Here is a 27,915-nt window from a genome sequence, read left to right on the forward strand (position 1 = left end):
CTTAGGGTGAATTCTCTCAAAGGTCTAGACAGTGTAGACAGCATATTAAAAAGCAGAGACATTTGCCCACAAAGGTCTGTATAGTCAAAGCGATGGTTTTCCCAGTAGTCATGTATGGATGTGAGAGTTGGACCATAAAGAAGGCTGACTGCCAAAGAATTGATGCTTTTGGACCATGATGCTGGAGAAGACTCTTGAAGGTCTCTTGGATAGCAAGGAGATCAAACTAGTCAATCTTAAAAGAAATCAACCCTGAATACTCATTGGAAGGACTGATGCTGAAGCTGAAGCTCCAATACTTTGGTTACCTGATGTGGAGAACTGACTCATTGGAAAAGACCCTGATGCTGAGAAAGATTGAGGGCACAAGGAGGAGACGACAGAGGATGAGATGGTTGGATGGCATCACTGACTCAATCAACATGAGTCTGAGCAAACTCTTGAGAGATAGTGGAGGACATGGAAGGCTTGTGTGCTGCATTCCATAGGGTTGCAAATAGTCTGACAAGACTGAGTGAACAACCACTCTTAAAGGCTCTCCTGTAAATGTACTTCATGAAGACCGTCTACTTGAGTCATGTGTAAACCCAAGCTGTGTATTCCTTCCTTGCAAACTTTAAATTTATTAATTCCCACAAGTGCTCAAAGCAGGGCCTGGCAAAGTTTTTCTATAAAGATCATAAATAAATTAGAATTTGAGGACCACATGGTTTCTGTCACTAGCTATCCAATTCTGCCATTGTTGCTCAGAAGCTAACAAATACAATAATAAATATCTGGGCAGAGTTGTGTTCCAATAAAACTTAATTTACAAATAAGGTTTGTTGACCCTTACTCCACAGCAAAAGCACTTCAGCTCTTCCTGCCACCAACAGATGGCGGCTGCAGTTGTACCCGCTTGTCACTTGATTTGTTAGGGCTTGTTTACTGTGTTTGTTCTTAGAATGAAGGTGTTTTACAAACGTTGCTATCATCATGACTGATAAGTGGAGAAGCGGTGAGTGAGAATGCATTGAAAATGTTAGTTAGTAGAGGCATATGGTTACGATGGAAACCAAAGTGGAATAATAATTTCAAAAATTGAAAGTGGTGAGAAAATGGATGTTGCAAGTGAAAATGGGATATATATTGTTTTGACAGTAACATGATTGTGAAGGACCAAGAGTGAATCAGGCAACTGGCAAAAAAAAAAAAAAAAAATTCTGTGCCCATGCCATTGACAACAATTGGTAAAATATGAGAAGCAACTGACAAAAATCAAAAAGGAGAAAAAATCTTGGAGTATCTGGCTAGAGAGGAGTGGCATCAAGGGAGGCTCATTAGCGTAATGTGAGTCTAGGAGATACCTAGAAGTCTGTTTGAGAACTTGGTTCCAGTAAAAGTCCTACCACTGTTGTGAGCCATGGATGATTGCATAGGTTCAGAGCCCCTAATGTCTCCCTAGGGCCAAAAATGATGTTGATACTATAGTTGCTAAGGGCTTCTCTTGTAAAGATCTTGCAGGAGGACTTTGCCTGCTTCAACAGATTTTCAAAGCGGGGGAACTAGGGATGATTTGGAAAAAGAATGCACGTAGAGCAAAAGAGAAGATTATGTGAAGTGTCAACTCACTCTTCCGTTTTGTGGAAAATGTGCCTCGGGATTACAAGCTTAACCTTCCCTAGGTTCTTTGGATGTACAAACAAATGGCCTTACCAACAGCTGTTTGGAAAGGAACTTATTTTTGACAATCACATACACACATGCTGGCGCGTGCACACACACACACACACACACACACACACACACACACACACAGACACACACACAGCCGTAAAAGAGGGTGGGAAAATGGACAGAATCTGTTGCTTTGCAGAACACAGTCTTTAGATTGGGAGAGGGATGGGGAGGCTCTCGGTTCAGTCCCTGCTCCTCACTCAGGGGAAGGAAGGAGGATTAAGGAGAAAATTTGCAGATGGAAAGCCATGATAGAGTGGAATGGATGGAGTTTTGCAGTCTGCTAGACTTGGTTTGGGACTTCACTTTCACTTTTCACTTTCATGCACTGTAGAAGGAAATGGCAACCCATTCCAGTGTTCTTGCCTGAATCCCAGGGACAGCAGAACCTGGTGGGCTGCCATCTATGGGGTCGCACAGAGTCAGACACAACTGAAGTGACTTAGCAGCAGCAGCAGCAGACTTGGTTTGGTGTTTGAATGTGCCCCTTACTTACTGTGTGACCCTGGGTGCCACTGTGAGAGAAGCTTCCCTCTCCTTAAAGGCAATGAAAGATAAATGAATTCCTGGGGAAAAATAGAGGACGCCTGTGCTTTAAAAAGCAGAGGGAGAATCTGTGAAGAGCCTAGCCTTCATTGTATTGACTAATGATGTGAAGAACCGACTCACTGGAAAAGACCTGGATGCTGGGAAAGATTGAAGGTGGGAGGAGAAGGGGATGACAGAGGATGAGCTGGTTGGATGGCATCACTGACGTGATGGACATGAGTTTGAGTAAGCTCTGGGAGTTGGCGATGGACAGGAAGCCCTGGCGTGCTGCAATCCATGGGGTCACAAAGAATCAGACACAACTGAGCGACTGAACTGAACTGAACTGAAAAGAGGAGAAATCAAGTTGTTAGGGGAAACACACTGGTTGAGACTGCCCACCCTGGCCAGGCACCCTAGTAACCATTTGCATGAGTTATTTTATGACAGGAGGTCCCAGTAAGGAACATGGAACTAATAAGTCATCACCAATTGGAAGAATTCAAGAAAGGAGAGGCGACGTGTCCCACCACCTCCCAGAATCCTCCTCTCTGGAATCCATCTTGCCTCAACAATGCATGCACTTCCAGGAAGGACCCAGAGTCACAATAATTGGCCAGAGACAACCTGGAAGCTAATCCCAGCACCGTAAAACCTTAGACTTTGGGCCACGTGGCAGAGCGGTTCTTCTGGTTTCCTTTACCCTCCTGCTGTCGGCCTGGAAGCCCCTTATTAATAAGGTCTCTTGCTTTATCAGCACATGTATCTCCTCAGACAATTCATTTCTGAGTGTTAGGTAAGAGCCCCCTTTTGGACCCTGGAAGGGGTCCCTTTTCCTGCAACAAAGGTGTTATAGTAACATCTCATATACTAGGTTGAGATGGTAAAGGATAGAAAAACATGTGAACTGAAAAAATCAAGTGATTTAAAAAGCAAATCTAAAGAACTATGGTGGGATTGCCAGGTGGCTCAGTGGTAATGAATCTGCCTGCCAATGCAGGGGACTCGGATTCGATCCTGGGTCGGGAGGGTCTGCTAGAGAAGGGAATGGTAACCCACTCTGGTGTTCTCGCCTGGGAAATCCCATGGGCGGAGGAGCCTGGCGGGCTATAGTCCATGGAGTCACAAAAGAGTTGGACATGACTGAGCGACTGAACAACAGGAAAGAACTATGAGGTGGGAAAGGAGTGAGGTTGGGATGATTCACACACAGAACATGAGGTGGAGTGGGAGTGGGGATGGGATACCAGACTGGGAGGTGGTGGTGATGACTTGGGGGATGGAGGGTCTACCTCTTTTATCTCAGTCTCAAGCAGCTGTATTAGCTAAGGTTCTCTTGCTTGGAAGTAAAAGAAACCAATTTGAAGTAGCTTACTGGAAATATATTCAAAGGTCTCACAGAAGTCAGCTGAGAGAGGGATGTAGCAGTAAGAATTCTTGGGCTTCCTTTCCTCTAGGGCAGAGATTCTCTAACTTTAGTCAGTGTCAGAATCACCTGGTACACTTGTTGGGCCCAATGCCCAGCAAGAATTTGCATTTCTCACCTGGTCCCAGGTGATACTGCCCTTGGCCCAAGAGCACCTCACCGCTCTTAGCCTGACTCAGCTTTCCACTCTCAGCTCTGATCCTCAGTTCACATTTTTGAGTGGAAAATGGGTTGGCTCGTGTTGGTCACGTGTCCTTCTCTTCCAGTCATTGATGGCCAGGGGGTGGAGCCACATAGCACACGGTACAGTGGCTATCTGAGGTCCATTCTAGTGCATCGGGAACCGTTCAGAGATAAGTAGGACTTGGTGGATATAGGTATCTGTGATTCCACTCCTTTCAACGGGTGCAGCCGGGCGTCTGAGTCTGGAGCTCTGGAGAGCCTCCTGTAGTATTTGTCTTTAAGCTCCACTCTATCCCTTGGAATTCTCCCGACTAAAATTAGCCTTCAAGTGGGCCATTGTCTTCCCGTCTCTTAAAGCAGATAAGTAGGGCTTTTACATTTTAAGGTTTTACTGCTAATTCCTACCAGGAACTTGGAAGAGGTTAAAAAAAAATTCTAACCAACTTTTGAGAAGTTGCACATATTCTAGAATTGTCTAAATCCTTTGTGGTGGTAGGGTGGGGTGGATGACTACTGATTTTGGAGTCAGCAGCTTGGTAGCTGGTGGCTGGAATGCACTTTTGCTGTCCTCAGTCAGAAAGGCCTCTTACCCTAGCAGCAGGTCTGCTTTTGCTGCCAGGCGGAGTCATAGGACCTCTCTTCTTTCAGTGGAACATGACATATTTAGGGACAGCCTAGAGTGATCCAACTGGGTATCTCCCTAGGAAGTGAAATCCTGGGGGAATGCTGAAGATTACCTGGATCCCTGCCTTTTCTGCTTACTCATACCCTCTTTATTTATTTCTTGGAGGATAGCAAGGCTTAAAAATAAAAATAAAACACCCTTCCTTGGACTAAACCCTAGCTGTGTTTAGATCAGGGAGAAGAATAAGAGAAGTGTTGCCTGCCACTGGGAGGAGTCCCCCACATAGAGAAAGCAGACTCCTGCTGCCGTTTGGCACGATCTTCTCTGCCAAAGAAATGGATCCTGAGAGTGGCAAGGGCTCACAGAACTTGAGCAGAGGAGCACATCTTCAGTAGAGAGGCTGTAAGAGGCATGGGCTCAGGGCTGGGAAAGACCCCCTCAGATGCATGCCTTTCTTCTACAACTTCTCCCCCAGGTATTTACCCAGCTTTGCCTTGTATCTTTCCAGTGATGTGGAGATCACTGCCGGTGAAGTCAGCATGTACTTTTCGGCAGTTCTGACGCTTAGAAAGGCATTTCATGTAGGAGTGTGTAATTTTCCCAGGTTGGCACCAATCAGTTCATCAGGTCCCTCTGCAGCTGAGTCCTTGTACCAGTCTCGAGCCCAAACACGCTGGAGACAGCATGAGAACCAGGCACCAAATCAGGACCACCCCAATTCAGAAAAATAAATTTAGACTTTTTCTGAAACCCTTCAGAAAAAGACCACACAAAGATTCAAATTCACTGGCAGTCTGATAAGGCTCCTTGTAATTAAGCAAGTGTTCATTAGAGATGGTGGAGAAGTAGGAGGAGAACCAGAAAGGGGTATTATTCTGGCCATCCTGGGTCGTGCGATGGGCCATGACGCCTCCATCTCTTATTATGTGCTTGCCCCCCAACTCCCAGTCCACATTGCATGTACTTTTTTTTTCCTGTACCATGGGGCATGTGGGATCTTAGTTCCCTGCTTGCTTGCTAACTCACTTCAGTCATGTCTGACTCTCTGCGAACCCATGGACTGTAGCCCATCAGGCTCCTCTGACCAGGGATTGAACCTGCACCCTCTGCAGTGGAAGCTTGAAGTCTTAATTGCTGGATCACCAGGGAAGTTCCTTGAATGTACCTGTTTTTGTTTTAATGGTGTAGTGGGCACCCTCTTCTATCAGAGAAAGTCATGATTCTGACTGGTCAGTGGCTTTGGGAGGAAGAGGGAGGTCAGGCCTTGATTGACAATTTCCATCCAAGCTGGGGTGGCTTTGTCTCTTACAGAAACCATGAGCTCCCTGTATGGGTGATGATGGGGAGCTGCAGGAAGGCCTGGTCAGCAAGCTCACACCTGCTCCTTTGGAGCTTCAAGACTCAGCACTTCCATGGTGCTGAGTTTTTCCGGTTGTGCACTTTCTGAGAGGCTGAAGAAGACACAAGGGATCAGGGATTCCTTGACTTCTGGGCCTCTTCTGATCATATGGGATCTTCTGACCTGACCCATCCTAGTACCTTCTTGGGGAACCCACACCTGGGCTGCCATAAGGCCCATTTTACATGCAAGGAGGCTTCTAAGGCGGTGCAGTGGGGCAGCCTCTTGAGTTCATTTGCAAGGTGCCGGTGTGGAGTCTGTCTCATTTGACTGGAATTGGGAACTTGCTTCCCCAGATGCTGCTGACACATGAACATCTTGTTGACCAGCTGGTAATAAGGGGCCAGGCTTTTCCTAGGTGTTACTCTTGCAGAATCTGAACTGCAGCGTCTTCTTAATCCTCTTGTTCTCCTTCAACAGACCTTTGTAATTTGGGGTCTCCTCCTTTGGTTAGTGGTGGAATCAGGATTTTAATTCACCTCCAGACAACAAATCCTAAACTCTTTCCATTCAGGTGAATCAACTCCAATAGGTCTTCACTGGCAGAAGTTGGGGTCCCCATAGTTAAAGGATTATGAATATCTAAAGAACTCCAGTAATGCAAATAACACTGAAAAAGCAATATTTATCTTAATAGTAGTGGCAGTAGTAGATATTTATGCAATGCTTTGCATTTCAGAGTGCCTTCTTCCAGCCACACAAAGGAACTGAAATGCAGGAATGATGATGGCAAAACTCTGTCTTTTAGGAGCCCCACAGTCCAGTGAGAGGGCCAGATCCAGGAATGAGTCCACTAAGACCCATTAAAAGTCAAATGGAAGATGATAAGATTCCTGTATATGTCCTGAAGGCTTGTGAGGAAAGTGGGGTTTCAAGGAAGCCTTGGAGAATAAGCCAAGATTCAGGCAAGTGAAGGAAGGAAATAGGGCATTAGGGTCAGGAAATCTGAGAGATAAGGCTTAGAAATGGGGCTCTGTTATCCCCAAGTTGAACATCCTTCAATGGCTTCTATCATCTTTCAAGATAACAGTCCAGGTATCACATGATATCGAAGCCCCTTCATGGTCTGGCCCCATCTTTCTCCCCTTGGCAGAATCATCTTCCATCACTCATGGGAGCAGACTTTCTGATCCAACGTTCAGAAGGACTTGTTCCTTGTCCGTATTATGGTATTGTGTGTCTTTGTCCCTTTGCTCATCCAGCTTCTTTGGTTTGGGACCCTCACTCATCCACCCCTCTCCTCTCCTCCCTCGCCCCCACCCCTACCCCCACAGCCTCACCTCTGCTGAGCTTTCCCTTCCCAGAAGCGGCTCCTCTGTGCTCTGGCAGCACCAAGTGCCCTGTGACCAGAGCCCCTGTTCATCATGGGGTACGGGTGTAGGGTCCTTTCTGTTTGTATAACTGTTTCCCTCAATTATTCTGAGCAACTCAGGGGCAGGGGCGTCCACACCTCTGTGCTTTAGAAGGTGAAGCAGTGCTACCTGCCTTGTGAACCCATAATGTGTGCCCATTATGCTGGCAAGGGCAGCGCCTGTGGTCCCTGGGTGGCCTTCAGCGTGGGTGACTCCTGGGCCTGAAGCGGACCCTGCATGCTTAGCCACTGGGTGAGGTCCCCTCGAAAGTCTGAGGCATCACTGTCCACTTGGCCCATCTGAGCAGTCCAGGTGAAGCCCCAGGCCTCCTCCATCCTCAGGACACTGATCAGCTAGCTGATCACCCTTTAGTCACCTGCCTTTGAACTACTTTGTCTCCCAGTGTTGGGGTGACTCCCCACCATGGGGTCTGACTGTGGGTACCCCAGAAAGGATGGAAATTTGGTGCCCCCTTCAAATCAGCACTCTTTACCTTCTGCTCATAGCCATAGAGAGGAGGCCGGGGAAGGCGGATGGTGGGATGGTTCCCTTCTCACCTCTTCTGTCCTGAGCAGTTTAGCTCTTACCCAAACTCACATATTCCACTCAGCACAACAAAAGTCCTACAGTTCACAGATCCAGCCTCCTGAGAAGGTGCTCAGGCACTTATTAATATAATTGCTTGGGCATGTGCCTTGAGGCTCCACCCCACAACTGGGTCTTCTCTAAGCAGAGAATATTCTCCCCAAGAGGAGTTTTGGGAATATAATTTTCTCCATGTCATTGCATATCTAACAATGTGTCCAAGTCTCTAATGCATTGGGCTGGATTTGATAAGCCTGCCCACTTTTCATTTACTCTTCCTTCATTTCTTGGACCTTGACATTGATGGAGTCTCTGGTGTTTGTTTTGGCCTCAAGCTCTGTTTTCTAGAGAACCCAGACATGTCCATTAAAAAAAAAGATCACTGTATTCCTAGCGTCTGGCCTAGTGTCAGAAAATAGCAGGTACTCAGGGTATTCTTGTGATTTTGAACCAGCTTTGGTATTGGGGTGGGGTGTCAGATCAATCATGCAAGACCCATTCTGAAGGTTGGAAGGAATGGAAGGAAAGCAAGCACGGGTGCCTTCTGGGAGAGAAGGGGAAGTGGAACTCAGAAGGCCTGTGTATGGCATAGTTCAAAAGGGAATAATGGGGTCTTCCCTCGTGGTCCAGTGGCTAAGACTCCTTGCTCTTACTGCAAGGGGCCCGGGTTCAATTCCTGGTCAGGGAACTAGATACCACATGCTGCAACTAAAACCCAGCATAGCCAAATAAATATATCTATTTTTAAAAAGGGAATGGTTACTAGGAGACCTGCCAGTAACATCCAGCGTCCCCAGCCAGCCCTGTGAAGCGGGCATAGTTAATGCACGAAGTCCCTGTTTGCCCCCTTGCCTTAGTCTGGAGACGCCTTCCCAGAACCTGTTCATCTGAGACAGCCACTCAGCTTCACAGACCTCAGCTCTCAGTCAGGGATGTTTTCCAGGTGTTGTCATGGCAATGCTGGAGTCAGGATTCGCTCCCCAGGACTCTGTTTTGACTGTTTAAAAGTAAACTCCTCCTTCCTTTTTCCTGAAGCGTCAGGTGAAACCTTTCCTGCTGCAGAGTGAGGGTGGGGGAAGCACAATTCTTGCTGCAGGTGACGGGACATGCGCCACTGCTGAGCCAACCTTCTAGGGCACCCATGGGGAGAAGGGCCCAGACACATCGCCCACCAGGGTTAGGAGGCCAGGGGATCACACAGTTGGCCAATCGGGCCCTGGCCCAAACTGGGGCTAGCCCACATGATCAGTGCCATCAGTCAAGTTCAGCTCTGATGGTACAGTGACTTACGAGCTCCTAAGGTCAGCTTGCCCACTCCAAGCCAGAGAGGGTTGGCTTGGAGGCTCACTGGGAGTCTCCTGTTAACAGCCACAACATTTACTAACACCTGTATAACACTAGATAGCAGGCACTATTCCAGGGAACACGGTAAAGAGTTTGGATTTACTGCGGTTATACGTGTGAAATGCCTAGCACAGCACCTGGCATGGGGGATTGATCAATACTGGAACTGCTGTTGTTAATTTCAGGCTCCTCAGACACTAATGCCACCCTCTGCCTCCTCCAACTGGTCTCCTTGACTGCTAATGCCATCCCAGGATGGCCAGAGATCACCTCACCCCCTTGGATTCCAGATGTGATTATCAATCTGAAAAGCCAGTTCGGATGCTACGTCCCTAATTCTCCAGAGCTCTGCCCTGGCCCCAGTCACCTTTGTTCTATTTCTCTGAGAAGTTTCTAGGGGGTCAAGGTCCACAGACCCTCTGGGTTGACCTGTATTTTAGTGGCCAGTTTTGCAAGGATTCAACTCAGAGAAATCCCCAGGTTGTATTTGTGTCTAGCCTCCAGGCTCAGCATAATGGCATTGACAGTTGAAGTAAGCAATTGGCCAATTTCCTTCAGCAACATTTGAAATAAAAAGCAGTTTATCTGAGTGGAGGAAATTGTGAGAGCCCCAAATGGAATTGCTTAAATTTATTGCTGAAGAGTTTTTACATATTGAGCCAAAGGCATATTTTTTACACTCAGTCTAGTCTTTCAGGAGTGCCGCAGTGCACCAGAGATGGAGAGATCTGGGATGCCTCCAAAGCTGGCCTGCAGGATAGAAACCTCCATTCCACCACCAGCTCTCCCACAAGAAGCCTTAAGTCTGCCCCATGAGGGTGGGAAAGATTTGACTGTTGGGATGGGAAAGACTCCAACCTTTTCCATGGGAAAGCAAAGCATGGTACCTGCATCTCCAGACAGGATGTTGACCAAGACTTATCATCCACAGCACCAACCATGACCATCATCAACTATTGGACCATCCAAAGTTTGCACGAGATGTGACTTTTCAGGTGGGGCTTCCAGCCCTTGAGTGATGAGCTCAGGAGGCAGGAAATGTGGGGATTTCCAAGGAAGAGCTCTTTCAGGAGTTTTTCTTTTTCTGGGTGGGACTGATACATTTTTAATCTTAAGATCAGGATGACCCTGGAGACTTTTACTCAAGTCAACATCAGAACAAGATAGAACTTATGCAAGTCAACATCAGAAAAAGATATAACTTACTTGAAAAACACCAAGGGGATGGAGTTGAAAGAGCTTGGCCAGGCTGCTCTTAGACTTGAGAACTCATCTGACTTGGCACTAGTTTACTGTGTAATGATTAGCAAGCAAGTCACTTTTCTTCTCTGGGCCTCAGTTTCCCTATCTGTAAAATGGGGTGGTTACACAAAGTAATTCTGCCTACTTCCAATGTGCTGGGATCTGTGCCTCCTTATAGATCATGCTCCAAACCTTCCCTCTCGTTATCCCTCTCTCCAAACATAACTTACGTATTTTATACACATTGAAGACCCCTTATTACAACGTTGGTGCCAGTGTATTCTGATATACTGAGAGGAGGCATCCTGGTATAGTGTAAAATATATGGACCCAGGAGTCAGAACAAGCCTGGGTTCAAGTTCTGGTTCTGCCCTTTGCTCACTGGACCTTGGGCAAATTACCTTTCTGACCCTCAGTCTCTTTATCTAAACCTTGGGATAATGATGTAAGGATGAAATCAGAGTCACAAATCTTTAAGGAACAGGCTGGAGAAACAGGTGCATGCCCAGCATGAATTTCCTTCCTCTTCCTATGCTCAGACACTACATAAACTGCATCCACCTACAGTGCTGCTAGATGGAGAAGGGAGGAGCCCACCTTGATTTTATGTATGAGTTTGTATTTCTACAGAGGAAGTGTTATCTTTCATGTTATCCTCTAAGCAGCTGGAATGAAAGATTCTTGGACCCAGTGATAGATGTGTTTGGAAGAGCTGCTTTGATAAATGGCATGGGCTGGGGATTGGGTGAGACCTTTGGGATTATCCTTAAGTAAAACAAATTTTAGCTAAACTGCCTTCTAAAGAGGGCAGGTCCTGTTAATTGCAGGACTTCTGTCTTGCTGAGCAGAGATTAAGAGAGGTGTGTGAGCCTAGGAGCAGAGCTGAATTACCCTGAACAGTAAGAGGAGAAGGACATTCATGGGGCTATGAGGGAGAAGAAAATCAAGTGGTGGCCCAAGAGAGAAGAGACTTTGGGGAAAATATGGAAGGACTTCAGAGGGACTTGAAAAAAGTGGTTGGGCTACTCACATAAGAGTACATGCACAGAGATGCTGCCTCACCTTCAGGCCTGGAGTTATCTGGATGTATGTAAGTGAATCTCTGTGTGTGTGTGTGTGTGTCTGGTGTTCATGAGACAGCTGCTCTCTAAGCCTTATGGACATGTGTGTGCTCAGTCGCTCAGTCATGTCTGACTCTTTGCGACCCCAAGGACTGAAGCCTGCCACGATCTTCTGTCCATGGAATTTCCCAGGCAAGAATACTGGAGTGGATTGCCATTCCCTTCTCCAGGGGATCTTCCCGACCCAGGGATTGAACCTGCAGCTCCTGTGGTTCCTGCATTGGCAGGTGGATTCTTTACCACTGGGTCACCTGGGAAGCCCTATGGACACATAATCTGTATTAATTCTCCCCGCTTCCAGCTCCCTTCCCCATACTGTGAGATTCTGATGGGATCACATTATTCCGTTTGCAGAAGTGAAGATCAGAATGCTGCATCGACTTACCAGACTGAGCAAGATGGTGGGGTACACAGAGAAAAGTGGCATTTCTCACCCACCTGAATAAGGACATATTTTTTTCTGCTTATGAAAGTAACATGCTTGGTCCTTACCAGGTGCCAGGCTCTGTGCTAGGCACTGGGAATATAACTATGAGCAAGGCAAGTGTGGATTCCACCCTTCTGCCCTTGTGCACTTGATGTGCTTACGGTGTCAACAGACATAAAACAGACCCGGTACATGGGATGCACGTCATGAAAGGGGACATTTGGGATGCTCTGGGAGTGTGTGATAGAGGGAGGAGCCCAACCCTTGAAGGACCTGAAAGAAACTCAGGGTGTTTGGAGTTGTAGAGAAGGAGGGAGAGAGTGCCAGAAGATCAGGCTGGAAATGGACACAGGCCAGATCACACAGGGCTTGAAAACAGGTTCGAGGGTTTGAACTTGATCCTGAGGGCCACAGGGAGCCATTGAAGAGTTTTTAGCTTTCGGGAGGGGCATGCTTCATTTTGCCCTTCAGAAAGATCATTCTGGCTCCATTGTGCATGCTGAGTCCTTCCCTTAGAGTCAGGACCTGTTCAGAGCCTCTGTGGTGATGTTGAAAGACAGCAAAGTGCAGCCAAGATCACAGGCCCGGGCAAAATGGGCTGGACTTTCCTTCCAGCCACTTTGGCTTACTGTGCAAATGCTGAGGCTTCCTGGGGACAGCCTCAAGTCAATCATTTTAGAATATTCAGTTTTAATTAACATTTACAGACTGCCTAAAATTGGTCAGGCTGGATTATGTCATTTCATGCTCACAGTGACCTTATGAGGCACGCAAAAAAAAAAAAAGTCTCACTTTAGAGTTAAGTGGGGGAGAGCAAGAGGCAGGCATTGACACTGTGGAGCCCCTTCTGCATTCCAGGTGCAGAGCTGCAGGCAGTTAATCCGTCTGGTCATCTAGGAGATAGGGACTATGATTTTCATTTTAAGATGAAGATGCTAACCTTGGAGGTGAAGCCATTCTTCCAAGAACACCAAGTGAGTGGTACAACTGGGATTTCCCCCCACCCCCAATTACTGGGCTGCAAGTCAAGTTTGTGATTCTAGGTTGTTTCAGAAAACTTCAAGAAACTCTGCTCTTGCCAAGGAGAGTCAGCCCAGGCCCCAGGTGCAACTTGTGGGTGACACTGGAGACAACAAGGGCAGTTGCAGAGACCTGGGCACCCCTGTGCTGGCAGACAGGGAGGTGAGCCCTCCAGCTCCGGGGGTCTGCCACAGCCTACCACATCCTCCTGAAGCCCCCACAGGGATGGACTCAGAGCTGCAGGAAGCAGGAGTCACGAGCTCTGATGGTCGCAGGCTCACATACTCAGTCATCACATGACCTCTCTTGGGGTCAGCTTTTGGGAAGATACAGATGAACAGGGATAAATGTCAGGAAGCAGTGCAGTTTTGTCAAAAGGGCCTGAGTTTCAGAGTCAGATCTCTGGGTTTAAATCCAGGTTCTGCTCTTTAGGAGCCACAGAGACTCTGCGCTATACCAGGTCACCTGGAAGCACCTTCTTTCCCCGTGTGACCTTGGGCCAGCCTCTTTGTGTCTCCATGTCCTCGCCTATAATGTGGAGATAATAGTACTTAACTGACAGAATTGCTATGTGGGTTAATGAAATAATACAGTACAATAGCCTGGAATCTGCGTGTTCTAAATCCTCAATAAATGTGACCAGTTACTAACAACACGTCACTTATGAGCCACATCTGTAAGATGAGGGTATTAATATCCTTGGTGGGAATTATTAATAAATGACAAAATGTGTACAGAGCACCCAGCCTAGTGATGACCAACAGCCCGGTACATGTGAGGAGTCCTATCCTGTGTCTGCTTCCATTTCCCTTTCTCTGAATCTGTGTAAGAGCAGTTGCTAGGTGTTTTCACCAACTGCAAATATTTGCTGAAAAATTTCCAGGCTGGTCCTCTGCTTTGTCAATCCTTCAGAGATCAGCTTAGATTATGTTTGCTGCTCCTCGCCCTCTCTCTGCCTTCACCCTGGGCTGCTAGTAGAGCCACGAAATAATACAATTATTCCTCTCCCCAGATAGCTGTGTCTCTGTATTACTTTGTTTTGTCAGTTGCACATGTCTTTTGAGCCGAGCTCCCCGGCCCTGATCACAGAGGATAGTGAAGGGTGAGGTCTGCTCAGGCTGTAACTGCGTTGCAGAGCCCTTTGGAGAAGGGCATGGCAACCCACTCCAGTATTCTTGCCTGGAGAAACACGTGGACAGAGGAGCCTGGTGGGTTACAGTCCATAGGGTCACAGAGAGTCAGACATGACTTAAGTGCACATCTGAGCATGCACATCCTACTCCAAGTATTTTCAGGTCACTTCAGGAATGCTGATGTTCTCAGAGCCCAGCTTGGAAGGAGGTGAGGGATAAGGGAACAGCCCATAGCCTTGGCATGCACACCCCATGCATTCCTAAAGTTGATTATAACCCTTCAGTCAGCATAGAGACTGTCCAGTCAAGGAACCTTGTACAGAAGGCAACTGGTCTCTAAAGAGATCAAATCTCAGATCAATATCTCTTTGGAGATCAGTTATCTTCTATTAAAGTTATATTTGAACTGGACCTTGACCTTGATGTCTCCTTTATTTTCCATACCATAAGGGTGGAATGTGATGACTACTTTTGGATTTCACTTGGTTCTGGATTCTTCTAGCAGCTAAATCCCTCTCCTCCCATTCCTTTCTTTCTTTAATATTTACCAGCTACCTTCAGCCAATGTCTTGTTCCTTTCTTTCCTTATAATTTTCCTTTGCATTTGGCCTTGGTTTTCCATTGTTCCCACTCAAGCATCCTTTCAAATTCTTTCTTAGCCACTAACTGAAAATTTTCTTTTTTTCCTTGGGTCAAAGTCTTAAGAAAGGATTAAATTGATCCAGATTTTTTTTTTTCTCTTTTTAAAGCTGGGCCACACAGTCTCTGGCTAGCTTGTAGACTATGGCTGATTCATGTTGAGATTTGACAGAAAATAGCAAAATTCTGTAAAGCAATTATCCTTCAAAAAAAAAAAAAAGAATAAATGCAGAGGTGGGAACGCTCAAGGCCACCAAGCATAGGAAGATAGTGGTTTGGGCTCTACAAGGCTTGGAAGGAGTGGATACTTCTGAATCTAAGATGGTTCTGGCTTTTGGTCGTGTTTCCACTCTCTGACCCACTTGAATATGGCAGGTCAAGAAAACAGTCAGGTAAAATAAAACATGGAAATTGGGTAGCAGGAATATAGAGGGAATCTACTTTGGAAGGAAGTAAGGGTGGGCAAATAAGGATATTGCTAAATTCAATACAATATCTGAGAGTGAAAGTATGAAGACTCAACATTTGATGGACTAAATCAACATCTTGAGACAGTAGGGACCCATCTTGAGTGATGACAAAATATCTGAGTCCAATCAAAGGAATGAGGCAGTAATCCCAGGAAGATGTGATTATGGTGAAGCAAGCTGTAGTCTGATCAATTATATTGAACCATGTTTGAAAATAGAATATTTTAACTAGCAGGGATGAAATAGCAAGTGGTCAATCAGAGAGCAACAAGTGACAGACTCTCTTTCGCCCTGGCCAGGGGAAAAAGGCCAATGCAAAGGGTGGCATGATATTAAGTGTGAGCCAGAGGGTTTAGCCAAGTAGACAGACCTTATTTAATTTCCCACATATATAAGCTAAATGATGCTTAAGGTAACTACAGAAGAGACTAGAGAAACCTGGGAGCTTGGGACAGTGGATTTGATCTGGATGAGGAGGTCAGAAAAAGGCTGCCTGAAGAAATGACCTTTGATTGGACATCTAAATGTCATTTGGAGGTTTAAACAGGAAAATCTGGGTCTGGGAAAAGTGTTTCAGACCCTTGCAAATACCTTGGCATTTCTTGCTGTTCTCTAGATGTATGTGTTCATCACTTTTCTGCTTTAGGTCTTTGCTGTTTCTTCGGCCTAGAAAACCCTCTCTTCAGATAATCTGATGGCTCACTCTTTGCTCAAATATCACGTCTTCCACAGTGGGGGCAGGAGAGGGTGAGATGGATTGAGAGAGTAGCATTGAAATATACACATTGCCATATATAAGATAGATAGCTAGTGGGAAGTTGCTATATAACACAGGGAGTTCAACCTGGTGCTCTGTGACAACCTAGAGGGGTGGGATGGGGTGGGAGGTGGGAGGTGGGAGGGAAATTCAAGAGGGAGGGAATATATATATATATATATACCTATGGCTGCTGACTCATGTTGATGTATGGCAGAAACCAACACAGAATTGTGAAGCAATTTTCCTCCAATTAAAAATAAAAATTTTGAAATAAGTTCATCTGTACAGCAATGCCTTTCCTGGTTTTCCGACTAGCACAGCATCCCTGGACATTTGCCGTTCCCTTTTCCTGCTTTGTGCTTCTTCGTTGCACTTATTCATCCCATTCTGTTTTAAAAAATTGATTAAGTAACTAACTAATTTATTTTGGCTGCCTCGGGTCTTACTTGTGGCACGTGGGATCTCTTTTTTGTTTGTTTGTTTCAGCACAGAGACTCTCTAGTTACAGTGTGAGAGCTTAGATACTCCACAGTATGTGGGATCTTAGTTCCCTGACCAGGGATGGAACTTGTGTCCTCTGCATTGCAAGGTGAATTTTTAACCATTGGACCACCTGGAAAACTCCCCATTCTTTAATGTTACATAGAGATTTGTCTACCATCTGTTTTCCCTCACTAGAAATATGTTTCATGAGGGCAGCAATTTTCACCTCTTCGGCTCACCACTGTATATCAACCCCAGTGTCCAATATATAGTTTTCCTCAGTGAATATAATGATTGAATTAAAAGGAACAAGGTACATATAGTAATAGAAGGGAGAAAAGTGTGGCTGAATTTTAAAGAGCTGGTGGATGGTAAGAGAAAAGGTAAGAGGAAGGTGGAGGCCAGGGCACTGTTGGATTATATGGACTCTGTTCAAGAGTTTCATCTTCCTTCTAGGGATAATGGAAATTCATTGAAAGTTTTGAAGAGTGGGAGTATTGTGATGAAAATTTCATTTAAAAAGAATTTTCTGGGTTTTATGGTATGAATAGCTTTTTGGGGGTAGGGGAATGCAGAGGGATGTAGACTAGTTAGAAGGTTATTGTGTTCCAGGCTGGAGATTAAGTGCCTTAGACTGGGCTGGTGATAGTGGAAAGAAGTAGATGAATTCAAATGATGTGTGTGAGGTAGAATTGGCAGGGTATGGACATGGATTTGAACATAGAGGGTAGGAAAATCCCCTGGAGGGAGAAATGGCAACCCACTCCAGCATTCTTGCCTGGAAAACTCCAGGGACAGAGGAGCCTGGTGGGCTGCAGTCCATGGGGCTACAAAGAGTCAGACATGACTGAGTACACATGCCATAGAGGGTGGGAAGGGGGAAGAGGTCAAGGAGCATTCCCAAGTTTCTGATTTTTGAAATTAATGGATGAGAGTCTTTGGATGAAAATGGAATTTTGAGAGTTTGAGAGTTCACTTGCACAGTCGTGTCCAACACTTTGTGACCCCATTGATGGCAGCACATCCAGGCCTCCCTTTCCATCACCAACTCCCGGAGCCTACTCAAACTCATGTCCATCAAGTCGGTGATGCCATCCAACCATCTCATCCTCTGTCATCCCCTTTTCCTCCTGCCTTCAATCTTTCCCAACATCAGGGCCTTTTTGAATGAGTCAGTTCTTTGCATCAGGTGGACAAATTATTGGAGTTTCAGTTTCAGCATCAGTCCTTCTGAATATTCAGGATTGATTTCCTTTAGGATGGACTGATTGGATCTCTTTGCAGTCCAAGGGACTCTCAAGAGTTTTATCCAACACCACAGTTCAAAATCATCAATTCTTCAGTGCTCAGCTTTCTTTATAGTCTAATTCTCACATCCATACATGACTACTGGAAAAACCATAGCTTTGACTAGATGGACTCTTGTTGGCAAAGTAATGTCTCTGCTTTTTCATATGCTGTCTAGGTTGGTCATAGCTTTTCTTCCAAGCAGCAAGCATCTTTTAATTTCATGGCTGCAGTCACCATCTGCAGGGATTTTAGAGTCCCCCCAAAATAAAGTCACTACCTGTTTCCATGGTTTCCCCATCTATTTGCCATGAAGTGATGGGACCAGATGCCATGATCTTAGTTTTCTGAATGTTGAGTTTTAAGCCAATTTTTTCTCTCTCCTCTTTCAGTTTCATTAAGAGGTTCTTTAGTTCTTTGCTTTCTGCCATAAGTGTGGTGTCATCTGCATATCTGAAGTTATTGATATTTCTCCCAGCAATCTTGATTCCAGCTTGTGCTTCATCCAGCCTGAAAGAGGAGAGTGAAAAAGCTGGCTTAAAACTTCACATTCAAAAAACGAAGATAATGGCATCCAGTCCCATCACTTCATGGCAGATAGATGGGGAAACAGTGACAGACTTTATTTTTATGAGCTCCAAATCACTGTGGATGGTGACTGCAGCCATAAAATTAAAAGATACTTACTCCTTGGAAGAAAAGCTATGACCAACCTAGAAAAGTGAAAGTGAAAGTCGTTCAGTTGTGTCTGACTCTTTGAGACCCCAAGGACTATACAGTCCATGGAATTCTCCAGGCCAGAATACTGGAGGGGGTAGCCTTTCCTTTCTCCAGGGAATCTTTCCAACCCAGGGATCGAACGTGGGTCTCCCAGATCGCAGGCGGATTCTTTACCAGCTGAGCCACAAGGGAAACCCATGACCAACCTAGACAGCATATTAAAAAGCAGGGACATTGCCAACAAAGGTCTGTCTAGTCAAGGCTATGGTTTTTCCAGTAGTCATGTGTGGATGTGAGAGTTGGACCATAAAGAAAGCTGAGCACCGAAGAACTGATGCTTTTGAACTGTGGTGCTGAAGACTCTTGAGAGTCCCTTGGACTGCAAGGAAATCAAGTCAGTCAACTCTAAAGGAAATCAGTCTTGAATATTCACTGGAAGAATTGATGCTGAAGCTGAAGTGCCAATACTTTGGCCACCTGATACAAAGAACTGACTCATTGGAAAAGACCCTGATGCTGGGAAAGATTGAAGGCAGAAGGAGAAAAGGACGACAGTGGGTGAAATGGTTGGATGGCATCACTGACTCGATGGACATGAGTTTGAGTAGGCTCCAGGAGTTGGTGATGGACAGGAAAGCCTGGTGTGCTGCAGTCCGTGGGGTCACAAAGAGTCGGACACGACTGCGGGACTGAACTGAACTGAATGGTGTATCTTGACATCTGAGGTAGATAAGTCTTTTTAACAGTCTCCATCTTTTATTCAGTAAAATTATTTTTAGTACCAATTATGAAATAAAACCTATAATAACAGCAATAACAATAGCTAGAAAAGAAACTCAGTAAAAATTACCTTGTGTTGATCTTCATATCATTATACCAGTATAAAAGTAAAATAAGTCAAATATTACAGTACAAAAACTTTAAGAAGTAATGAATTAATGCTTTTAAATTATAATAGCATATTTTGAAAAAAGGGGGGAAATTTAGGCCTACTTATTGGTCTATGGCAATAACAAAGGATAACATTACCATTTCTGTTTTCTGGATTCACTTTTTTGTTTTAAAATAGGCAGCAATTTCAAAAGAATTCATTTCAGTGTTAAAGACATGATCCCAATTCGGTAAAGTAGTTCCTGAGCTAAAATTTGTACTTTGCAAACAAAAGATAGCACCCTTGCAGTTTGCATTCTGCTTCCCTGCTTTAAAAATTTATGCAGGAATAAAAATTCCATGTGGTCATATAGAAAGACAGAATGGAAGTAACTCAGGTTCAGTTTCTTTGTTTTCCAAAGTCTATCTTTACCTTCCCCGTGATACCGTTGTTTATTTAGAAGTTTCTGTTTAAACACAGGAATATGTAGCGTCGTGGGAGTCAGAGCCATAAAGTGCACCTGAAGTGGATTTGAGTGATTCTGAATGTTGGAACACTCTGGAAATAGACATGTAACTGAGGTCCCCCATATGGCGGCCAGAGCTATGGATTACCATCCATGAAGAATACAATGTTCATTAAAGGATGAGTAGTAAAAGCAGATTATCTGAGTATATATTGTATGTGTATTAAACGCATGTGTTAAAACTCAACAGTAACCATGGCAGTTGTTAGCATTTGACCAGCAAAAGAATTTTTCAGGGAAAAGTATTTTTATCACTGCGTTTAGAATTGTCAGTTCCTGTTGATAATAAAAAGAGAGAGACTTGTAGTTGGTTTTATTACTGTTTCAAGCATCTGTACAGACAATGTATGCCTGTATCGCCTGCATTGGGGTGATTCTCCCCCACCGCCCTGCTCCAGGTACCCACTGGCAGGAGAAGTGACCCCAGAGCTCGCGTGGGTGGGGGGACACACTCGCGGTTTGGGAGTGGGCAGGTGGTGTGATCCGCCTGGATTTAAAGGGACACAAAGGCTGTTTAGGGTGAGAACTCACACCCTAAGGGTGAGAGGTCTTACTGGGAGTCTTAGGTGGGGGGTACCTTTATCCTATGTCCTCTGTGGTCTCTACAAATAAATGAGGGGTTTCCCATGGCAGGGACAGCTATCATTGGTTCTCTTGCTGAAGCCTTGAATTTGCTGATTTTTTTTTCCTGTCTCCCTGTTTCCATCTCATTGCTTTCCCCTACACTTTCGTCTGTCCTCCCCTCTATTTCTGTCTGGCCGTCGCTCTGTTTTTCATCTTTCTCTGCCTCTGTGTCTCTCTCCCTTTTGCAGCCTCCCCCTGTCTCTGTCGTGCTAGTTCTCAACCTCTCTGCTCTATCTCTCTGGTTTCTCTGTGTGTCTTGGCTCTCTGTGCAGGACTCAGGTCTTTAGTTTCTCTACTGGAGAGCTAAGGGGAGTGAGGGGGACGGGGGGATATAATACAAGCTGTGCATCCTTGACTTTTGTTGGGAAATCCTCTTCTTGCCAAACCCCATGCCTTGTGGGGTGGGGGGGAGGAGGGTGTCTTTAAAAATCAGAGCTCCTGGCCTCTGGAAATGTCAGCCCTCTCACCCATCCCAGGGCTGGAGTGAGGTTGGTGGCTTTTACAAGCTGCAGCCCCTGTGGACAGGCAGGGGACGGGCCTGGGGTAGACAAGGGTGAAGGCAGGGTGCATCTGTGGAGTCTGGGCCTTGGTGGAAGTCTCTGAGCAGCTTCTCTGGTGGCCCTATCTTTGATGGACCATACTCCCTCCTTCTGGTTTGGCCTGGGGAGGGGGAGGAGTGCTAACTTTCCAGGTGAGACCCTCCTCAACACTGGTTTCCTGAGTAGGGCTCCTGCCCCAGGCAAGATAACTGAAGAAGCTGACTCTGCCTCCTCCTCACTCTCTTCCCCACTCCTTCCTCCTGGCCCAGGCATCATGTCCAGAGGATGTGGGAATTGTCTGCCTTGCTCCCCAGAGGGCACCCCCTCAGTCCCCTATTTGTCCTGCCCCTTCTTTGTGCTGTCTGCTCTGGCTTCCCAGCCAGTGCCCCTTAGCTTTTGCTTGAGGTTCTTTTTACTGAGACATAAAAAGACTTAGATCATGGGGAGAGGGCAGTGAAAACCATAGTCACAGATCATTCTGGTCCCTGGATGCTGGGGAGGTACATCCCATAAACAGATGAGGCTCCTGGGGGTGGTTGAGGCTGTGCAGGCCCACTGCAAACTGAGAGACAGAGACTTGGCAACATCTGATGAGCACTTGAGTACTTTTTTTTTTTTTCATTTATTTTTATTAGTTGGAGGTTAATTACTTTACAATATTGTAGTGTTTTTTGCCATACATTGAAATGAATCAGCCATGGATTTACATGTGTTCCCCATCCTGAACCCCCCTCCCACTCCCTCCCCATCCCATCCCTCGGGGTCTTCCCAGTGCACCAGACCCAAGCACTTGTCTCATGCATCCAACCTGGACTGGTGATCTGTTTCACACTTGATAATATAGATGTTTCAATGCTGTTCTCTCAGGTCATCCCACCCTCGCCTTCTCCCATAGAGTCCCAAAGTCTGTTCTATACATCTGTGTCTCTTTTTCTGTCTTGCATGTAAGGTTATTGTTACCATCTTTCTAAATTCCATATATATGTGTTAGTATACTGTATCGGTCTTTATCTTTCTGGCTTACTTCACTCTGTATAATGGGCTCCAGTTTCATCCATCTCATTAGAACTGATTCAAATGAATTCTTTTTAATGGCTGAGTAATATTCCATTGTGTATATGTACCACAGCTTCCTTATCCATTCATCTGCTGATGGGCATATAGGTTGCTTCCATGTCCTGGCTATTATAAACAGTGCTGCAATGAACATTGGGGTGCACGTGTCTTTTTCAGACCCAGTTTCCTCAGTGTGTATGCCCAGGAGTGGGATTGCTGGGTCATATGGCAGTATTATTTCCAGTTTTTAAGGAACCTCCACACTGTTCTCCATAGTGGCTGTACTAGTTTGCATTCCCACCAACAGTGTAAGAGGGTTCCCTTTTCTCCACACCCTCTCCAGCATTTATTGCTTGTAGACTTTTGGATAGCAGCCATCCTGACTGGCGTGTAATGGTACCTCATTGAGGTTTTGATTTGCATTTCTCTGATAATGAGTAATGTTGAGCATCTTTTCATGTGTTTGTTAGCCATCTGTATGTCTTCTTTGGAGAAATGTCTGTTTAGTTCTTTGGCCCATTTTTTGATTGGGTGATTTATTTTTCTGGAATTGAGTTGCAGGAGTTGCTTGTATATTTTTGAGATTAATCCTTTGTCTGTTTCTTCATTTGCTATTATTTTCTCCTATTCTGAAGGCTGTCTTTTTAACTTGCTTATAGTTTCCTTTGTTGTGTAAAAGTTTTTAAGTTTCATTAGGTCCCATTTGTTTGTTTTTGCTTTTATTTCCAATATTCCGGGAGGTGGGTCATAGAGGATCTTGCTGTGATTTATGTCAGAGAGTGTTTTGCCTATGTTCTCCTCTAGGAGTTTCATAGTTTCTGGCCTTACATTTAGATCTTTAATCCATTTTGAGTTTATTTTTGTGTATGGTGTTAGAAAGTGTTCTAGTTTCATTCTTTTACAAGTGGTTGACCAGTTTTCCCAGCACCACTTGTTAAAGAGGTTGTCTTTTTTCCTTTGTATATTCTTGCCTCCTTTGTCAAAGATAAGGTGTCCATAGGTACGTGGATTTATCTCTGGGCTTTCTATTTTGTTCCATTGATCTATATTTCTGTCTTTATGTCAGTACCATACTGTCTTGATGACTGTGGCTTTGTAGTAGAGCCTGAAGTCAGGCAGGTTGATTCCTCCAGTTCCATTCTTCTTTCGCAAGATTGTTTTGGCTATTCAAGGTTTTTTGTATTTCTAAACAAATTGTGAAATTATTTGTTCTAGTTCTGTGAAGAATACCATTGGCAGCTTGATAGGGATTGCATTGAATCTATAGATAGCTTTGGGTAGTATACTCATTTTCACAATATTGATTCTTCCAATCCATGAACACGGTTTATTTCTCCATCTATTTGTGTCCTCTTTGATTTCTTTCATCAGTGTTTTATAGTTTTCTATATATAGGTCTTTTGTTTCTTTAGGTAGAAATACTCCTAAGTATTCTATTCTTTTTGTTGCAATGGTAAATGGTATTGTTTCCTTAATTTCTCTTTCTGTTTTCTCATTGTTAGTATATAGGAATGCAAGGGATTTCTGTGTGTTAATTTTATATCCTGCAACTTTACTATATTCGTTGATTGGCTCTAGTAATTTTCTGGTAGAGTCTTTAGGGTTTTCTATGTAGAGGGTCATGTCATCTGCAAACAGTGAGAGTGTCACTTCTTTTCCTATCTGGATTCCTTTTATTTCTTTTTCTGCTCTGATTGCTGTGGCCAAAACTTTCAAAACTATGTTGAATAGTAGTGGTGAGAGTGGGCACCCTTGTCTTGTTCCTGATTTTAGGGGAAATGCTTTCAATTTTTCACCATTGAGGATAAGGTTTGCTGTGGGTTTGTCATATATAGCTTTTATTATGTTGAGGTATGTTCCTTCTATGCCTGCTTTCTGGAGAGTTTTATCATAAATGGATGTTGAATTTTGTCAAAGGTTTTTTCTGCATCTATTGAGATGATCATATTGTTTTTATCTTTCAATTTGTTAATGTGGTGTATTGCATTGATTGATTTGCAGATATTGAAGAATCCTTGCATTCCTGGGATAAAGCCCACTTGGTCATGATGTATGATCTTTTTAATATGTTGTTGGATTCTGTTTGCTAGAATTTTGTTAAGGATTTTTGCATCTATGTTCATCAGTGATATTGACCTGTAGTTTTCTTTTTTTGTGGCATCTTTGTTTGGTTTTGGAATTGGGTGATGGTGGCCTCATAGAATGAGTTTGGAAGTTTACCTTCTGCAATTTTCTGGAAGAGTTTGAGTAAGATAGGTGTTAGCTCTTCTCTTAATTTTTGGTAGAATTCAGCTGTGAAGTCATCTGGTCCTGGGCTTTTGTTTGCTGGAAGATTTCTGATCACAGTTTCGATTTCTGTGCTTGTGATGGGCCTGTTAAGATCTTCTATTTCTTCCTGGTTCAGTTTTGGAAAGTTATACTTTTCTAAGAATTTGTCCATTTCTTCCAAGTTGCCCATTTTATTGGCATAGACCTGCTGGTAGTAGTCTCTTATGATCCTTTGTATTTCAGTGTTGTATGTTGTGATCTCTCCATTTTCATCTCTAATTTTGTTGATTTGGTTCTTCTCCCTTTGTTTCTCAATGAGTCTTGCTAACGAAATGTCAATTTTGTTTATCTTTTCATAAAACCAGCTTTTAGCTTTGTTGATTTTTGCTATGGTCTCTTTTGTTTCTTTTGCATTTATTTCTGCCCTAATTTTTAAGATTTCTTTCCTTCTACTAACCCTGGGGTTCTTCATTTCTTCCTTCTCTAGTTGCTTTAGGTGTAGAGTTAGGTTTTTTATTTGACTTTTTTCTTGTTTCTTGAGGTAAGCCTGTAATGCTATGAACCTTCCCCTTAGCACTGCTTTTACAGTGTCCCATAGGTTTTGGGTTGTTGTGTTTTCATTTTCATTCATTTCTATACATATTTTGATTTCTTTTTTGATTTCTTCTATGATTTGTTGGTTATTCAGAAGTGTGTTATTTAGCCTCCATATGTTTGAATTTTTAATAGTTTTTTTTTTTTTTCCCCCTGTAATTGAGATCTAATCTTACTGCATTGTGGTCAGAAAAGATGACTGGAATGATTTCAATTTTTTTTGAATTTACCAAGGCTAGATTTATGGCCCAGGATGTGATCTATTCTGGAGAAGGTTCCTTGTGCACTTGAGAAAAAGGTGAAATTGATTGCTTTGGGGTGAAATGTCCTATAGATATCAATTAGGTCTAGCTGGTCCATTGTGTCATTTAAAGTTTGTGTTTCCTTGTTAATTTTCTGTTTAGTTGATCTATCCATAGATGTAAGTGGGGTATTAAAGTCTCCCACTATTATTGTGTTACTATTAATTTCCTCTTTCATACTCGTTAGTGTTTGCTTTACATATTGCAGTGCTCCTGTGTTGGGTGCACATATTTTTATAATTGTTATATCTTCTTCTTGGATTGATCCTTTGATCATTATGTATTGTCCTTCTTTGTCTCTTTTCACAGCCTTTATTTTAAAGTCTATTTTATCTGATATGAGTATTGTGACTCCTGCTTTCTTTTGGTCTCCATTTGCGTGAAATATTTTTTTCCAGCCCTTCACTTTCAGTCTGTATGTGTCCCTTGTTTTGAGGTGGGTCTCTTGTAGACAGCATATATAGGGGTCTTGTTTTTGTATCTATTCAGCTAGTCTTTGTCTTTTGGTTGGGGCATTCAACCCGTTTACCTTTAAGGTAATTATTGATAGGTATGGTCCCATTGCCATTTACTTTGTTGTTTTGGGTTCGCGTTTATACAACCTTTCTGTGTTTCCTTTCTAGAGAAGATCCTTTAACATTTGTTGAATAGCTGGTTTGGTGGTGCTGAATTCTCTCAGCTTTTGCTTGTCTGTAAAGCTTTTGGATTCTCTTTCATATCTGAATGAGATCCTTGCTGGGTACAGTAATCTAGGTTGTAGGTTATTCTCTTTCATTACTTTAAGTATGTCTTGCCAGTCCCTTCTGGCCTGAAGAGTTTCTATTGAAAGATTAGCTGTTATCCTTATGGGAATCCCTTTGTGTGTTATTTGTTGTTTCTCCCTTGCTGCTTTTAATATTTGTTCTTTGTGTTTGATATTTGTTAATTTGATTAATATGTGTCTTGTGGTGTGTCACCTTGGGTTTATCCTGTTTGGGACTCTCTGGGTTTCTTGGACTTGTGTAACTACTTTCTTCCCCATTTTAGGGAAGTTTTCAGCTATTATCTCCTCGAGTATTTTCTCATGGTCTTTCTTTTCGTCTTCTTCTTCTGGGACTTCTATGATTCGAATGTTGGGGCATTTCACATTGTCCCAGAGGTCCCTGAGGTTGTCCTCATTTCTTTTGACCCTTTTTTCTTTTTTCCTCTCTGCTTCATTTATTTCCACCCTTTTATCTTCTACCCCACTTATCCTATCTTCTGCCTCCGTTATTCTACTGTTGGTTCCCTCCAGAGTGTTTTGGTCTCATTTATTGCCTTATTCATTTTTAATTGACTCTTTTTTATTTCTTCTAGGTCCTTGTTAAACATTTCTTGCATCTTCTCAATCCTTGTCTCCAGGCTATTTATCTGTAACTCCATTTGGTTTTCAAGGTTTTGGATCATTTTTATTATCATTATTATAAATTCTTTTTCAGGTAGATTCCCTACCTCCTCCTTTTTTGTTTGGCTTGGTGGGCATTCTTCATCTTCCTTTACCTGCTGGGTATTTCTCTGCCATTTCATCTTATTTAGATTGCTGTGTTTGGAATGGCTTTTCTGTGTTCTGGTGGTCTGTTTTTCCTTTTTATTGGGAGGTTTCTCCCAGTGGGTGGGGTTGGACAATTGGCTGGTCAAGGTTTCCTGGTTAGGGAAGCTTGCATCAGTGTTCTGGTGTGTGAAACTGGATTTCTTCTCTCTGGAGTGCATTGGAGTTTCCAGTAGTGAGTTTTGAGATGGGTTTATGTGTTTGGTGTGACTTAGGGCAGCCTGTATGTTGACGCTGAGGGCTACGTTGCTGCGTTGCTGGAGAATTTGCGTGGTATGTCTTGCTCTGGAACTTATTGGCTCATGGGTGGTGTCTGGTTTCAGTGTAGGTATGGAGGTTTTTGGATGATCTCTTATTACTTAATGTTCCCTGTAGTCAGGAGTTCGCTGGTGTTCTCAGGTTTTGGGCTTAAGTCTCCTGCCTCTGGATTTCAGTCTTATTCTTCCAGTAGCCTCAAGACTTCTCCAACTATACAGCACTGATAATAAGACTTCTAGGTTAATGGTGAAAAGATTCTCCACAGTGAGGGACACCCAGAGAGGTTCACAGAGTTACATGAAGAAGAGGAGAGGGAGGAAGGAGATAGAGGTGAGCAGGAGGAGAAAAAGGGGGACTCAAGAGGAGAGAGACAGATCTACACAGTACTCTGTTACCTAAGTGTTCTCCATAGCCAGAACACCCACAGAGATTCACAGAATTGGATTGAGAAGAGAAGGGTGAGGGAGGATATAAATGTGATCTGGGGGAGAAAAAGGAGAGTCAAAAGGGGGAGACAGTAATCAACACACTCCTGAGTAAAAATGGGTACTGAATATTGGATTCTTAAATGTCCAAAATTGATATCAAATACTGGAAAACAAAGATTAAAAATCTCGAGTAGAGGTTAGACTCTTAAAAATACAATATTAAAAACAAAAACACAAAAAATTTAAGAAATACATATGAAGTTTGCTTTAAAAATAGTGTCTTTTTTTGCAAGGTTTTAGTGAAATGAAAATGAAAATTAAGGAGTAATAGAGGAGTAATAGAGGACTTTAAAAGAAAATAAAAGAAAAAGAAAAAAATGTTCAATTATAAAAAATAGTAAAAACAAATCTAGGGATTTCTC

The sequence above is a fragment of the Muntiacus reevesi genome, chromosome 1 (genome assembly GCF_963930625.1).
Source record: "Muntiacus reevesi chromosome 1, mMunRee1.1, whole genome shotgun sequence".
Taxonomy (NCBI): Eukaryota; Metazoa; Chordata; class Mammalia; order Artiodactyla; family Cervidae; genus Muntiacus; species Muntiacus reevesi.